The sequence below is a fragment of the Myotis davidii genome, unplaced genomic scaffold (assembly GCF_000327345.1).
Source record: "Myotis davidii unplaced genomic scaffold, ASM32734v1 scaffold265, whole genome shotgun sequence".
Taxonomy (NCBI): Eukaryota; Metazoa; Chordata; class Mammalia; order Chiroptera; family Vespertilionidae; genus Myotis; species Myotis davidii.
This window is the reverse complement of record NW_006296627.1, coordinates 3,758,081-3,761,956: the sequence shown is the minus strand read 5'-3', so window position 1 is coordinate 3,761,956 and position 3,876 is coordinate 3,758,081. Positions and strand designations below refer to the sequence as shown.

The 3,876-nt window shown below is 45.3% G+C and overlaps 1 long non-coding RNA gene across 4 annotated transcripts in view; it reads right to left on the bottom strand.

Moving 5' to 3' along the window:
* Positions 1-933: 933 nt before the first annotated feature.
* Positions 934-3,876, bottom strand: part of LOC102771861 — a 9,699-nt gene continuing 6,756 nt past the window's right edge. Inside the window, exon 3 of one of the 4 annotated variants that reach the window (XR_001515291.1) lies at positions 934-1,378. This is a non-coding gene — a long non-coding RNA (uncharacterized LOC102771861). Of the gene's footprint in view, positions 1,379-2,592; positions 3,350-3,876 lie in introns of those variants that run through there. The other 3 variants (XR_001515288.1, XR_001515289.1, XR_001515290.1) reach the window with 3 other exon arrangements.

Here is a 3,876-nt window from a genome sequence, read left to right as displayed (position 1 = left end):
ACAATGATGGTTAGTGTAGTATTCCTTATAATAGTAAAAAAATTGGAAATAACTCAAATGTTTCCAACAATAGGTAGTTAAATAAATTATGAACATTTATTCAATAGATGGAATTCTATGTAGCCATTAAGAAGGATGATGCATTGTATGTATTGACATGGAAAGATACTCACGATCTAGTGATAAGTAGGAAAAACAGATTACAAAACACTATGTGTTATGACTCCGTTTATGTAAACACCATATATATATATATATACATACATACATATATATATTTGAAGGATTTCTTTTTTAATAATAGTGATTATCTTCAGGAAGTGGGATTGAGAGGGATCTTTATTTCTCTGTTTTGGTTGAATATTTTATATATCAAAATAATAAAGCTGATTCCAGTTTCAAAAATAAAATGTTTCCAGAATAATATACAATGATGTAAAAAGAAAGATATATATTGCTAAGTTTAAAAATATGATACGAGTCAATGTTATAGTAGGGTATTTTAAAAATGGGGTTAATTTTATTGAAAATTACCTGGAAAGTTGTACACCAAGATGTTAACAGCAGTTATCTCTTGGATTAGGGTGGGGGCTTGTGGGGGTGGGGGATGGCGGGCATTTGATGATTTTTACTTTATGGTCATACTTCCCTGCTTAAACATATTTTTAAAAAGATAATTCATATTGCTTTTATGGAAAAATGTTATTCTTAAAAAACAAAAGAAAGAGGGAAAGAAGGAGGGAGGGAAGGAAGGAAGGAAGGACAGCTAGGATCCAAGAAGTGTGTTGATTTGATGCCATTAAATACAAACCCTGACATTATTTAGTTATTTATTTTTGCCTTTTGTGCCACAAAGGATTTTGACCCAAAAGAAAATATATGATAAAATAGTAAATTACAAATAAAGAAAAAAAAACCAGAACATAAAGAAAAACTAGAAAGACAAGACTAGAGAAAGCAGAGTCTTATGAAAATGGAGCTCCAAGGTGAGCCCCTCCCTCCTCCCGCGATTCCACATCCCTGTGGGGTCCTCTGCTTGCCCAGCTGGAGACTGGCAGCATCTGGGCATCTGCTCAGGGTGAACCCACGAAGTTGACAGTATAGTGGATACATTGTGGGGTGTCTGTCTGTCTAGCCCATAACAAGCCCTTTTTCTTCTTGCAATATCACGGCAAACCGAGCCAGGTGAACCTCTGGCTCACGCAGAGCAAGGCGGAACCTTGTCTCCTAGACGGTGGGAGCTGGGCCTGAGAGCTGCTGCGGTCTGGCTGGCCACCCCGGGAGTCTGGTGGGGGGCGGGGAGGGGGCGCGGGGTGGTTTACACAGAGCAGAGCGCACCTCCTAGGGCCTTAGAGCCCGCTAGTATTTCGTGAGGTTCCTGGTGCATTAAGAAACAAGGTTACAAAAAGGATGGTGTGTATTTAATGTTTATATTGAACAAATTAATGCTTTTAACACAAAAAACATAGTGCCACAAAAATGTTCTGTTCACAGGATAATTACAGGATTTATTAAAAATATTAATTCACGGTGCACTACAGGCGGTGTGGTCCAGAGCCAAAAGGGCCTGTGCCAACCTCCTGCGCCCCCCCCCCGGCCCCCCCGCCCCGCCCAGGCTGTGAACTCGGGTTGAGCCCAAGGAGGAGGAAACTAGTGCAGCTGGCAGCAGGCAGACATGGGCAGTCACTGATCCTCCTTCCCACCCATTCCAGGGCGTGGGGCCAGGTCCTCCCGGCCCCCTGAGACACCCCGATATCCTCCCAGCAAAGTCCCTTGTTCACGAACTCTGCCTGACGTGGACTCCTACCACTGGCAACCAAAAGAACTTCGCCAGAAGGCACTTGCCGACATCCCAGATCCTGATTTTTCATGGGAGGTGTGTTTTGTTCACTTGCGACGAATTCCTCTCGGAGAGAGAAAGGGAATTTTCAGCTCCCGAGGCCCCAGTCTCCGGTGAGTTCATGCGTACTCTCCCAAGGTGGAGGAGGACTGTTTAAAAGATGCTGAGTGGCAGGAGGAGAATGTCACCTCAACATCCCTCCGCCAAGCCCGGGGAGGTTTGGCTGAGCCTCAAGGACGCAGGTTCAGACAAGGGCAGGCCTGGCTGCCTTACTGCGAGCCAGAGCCAGTTCGCTGGCGCTGGAGAATGTTGGGGAGCCTTGGGGTCTTGCTTCAAGGCCTCTCCTAGAGTGGGCTGGTCCTAAAACTGGCTTCTGAGATGGGGGGAGGGTGACGGTGAGGGGAGTATCTGCCCTCTAAGGGGTTGCCTGGCAGACTGTGCTTCGGGCGATACAGAACAGCAGTAGCTGGTTCCATCAGTCATCTGATTTCTCTGATTCCCATGGTGCCTAGCAGCGAGCCTCAAAGCAAGCAGACACACAGTACTGTCTGTGGTCCCCAGTGCTGTGGGCAGCACGAAGCCTTCATCCTTTGCTCTGCTCAAGCAGCCTCAGGAGAATGTTCTGGGGCTCTCTTCCTCCCCTCCCATTGCTAACCAGACCCACAAATATTTCCTGAGCACTTACTTTGTGCTAGATTCCCTCTAGGTAGGAAGAGAGAGAGAGAGAGAGAGAGAGAGAGAGAGAGAGAGAGAGAGATTCATTAGTAAAAGAGACAGCTTTGTGGTAGTCTCCAAGAACAAGAACAAGGGGCCCATTTTTGTCATTCCCTGTTCAAAATTCCCATGTCCCCCACTCAATGCACACACACACATACATATGTTACTCTTAGAGTTTACATTCATAACATGTACAGCTGGAGAGCAGCGAAGTCTGCCTTCCACATTATACAGAACGGATTGGCAGCTGGGACTGAAGGCGATAGAAATAAGCTATTGATCAAGGGTTATAAAAGTACTGCCACTGGGGTCCTGTGATGCTTGCAAGCTGAGGGCAGCAGTAAAGTGCTACACAAATGCAATAACATTTATAACCCGGGGGCAAGTGCTTTTTACATGAAAATAAAAAGCTGATCCTCTCCAATTCTTCTCCCCCTCCATGGGCTGGGCTGGCCTTTGACAAGTGCATGGACAGGAGCCTAGGCAGAGTCACTTTGGATGGGCTGAGCTCTTATTCTCTGTGTAAGTGGCAGCGTCTCTTTTCTCCATGCCTGTACCTTCTGGTGGTCTGTGGAGTAACCTGCACTTTTTAAGCTTCTCTGATTGGAGGGAAGGAGGAGCGGTGTCCTGCATCCTGAGAGGCCCGATAATGCCTTGGTCCCGTGGGTCTTGCTTGGTTTGCTTTGTGGATGTTGCCTAGTCCTGTTGGGAGCTGAACTTTTCACTTGAATGGAAGCTGGAAATCACTCTTTAGAGCTTCATTCTCTGACATTTGTAAAAGGGGAAGTCCTACTTTAGGGAGAAATAAATGGAGATGAGAGATGGCTCTGGAGGTACCACAAAATAGTAAATGCTAAATGATGGCTGGACCTGAGGAATCCAACTTTTTCTTCCAAAACTCACCAGATCTGTGCTTCCTAACCTGTGTTCCAAGAACACCAGCCCTGTATGATTCCCATAAAAATGGGGCTACATAATCAAATAAATTGGGAAAATGCTTCCTCTTAGAGAATTCTATTACATCTTTGTAATTTAAAGACTCTAAGACCGTGGTTCTCAACCTTCCTAATGCCGCGACCCTTTATTTATTTATTTATTGTTTGTTTGTTTGTTTGTTTGTTTTTTAGAGGTTACCAAATATTTATTCATTGCTGGGGTCCATCCAAAGGTGTGGACGGAGTCGGCGAAGAAGGAATGACACAGAGGCAGCTTTCAGGTGATCATCATAGCCAGGTTTCTCTAGCCAGGATCTCCAGCCAAATTCTGTCTAGGATCTCCAGCCAGGTTCTGTAGCCATGTTCTCTCGCTAGGTTCTCCAG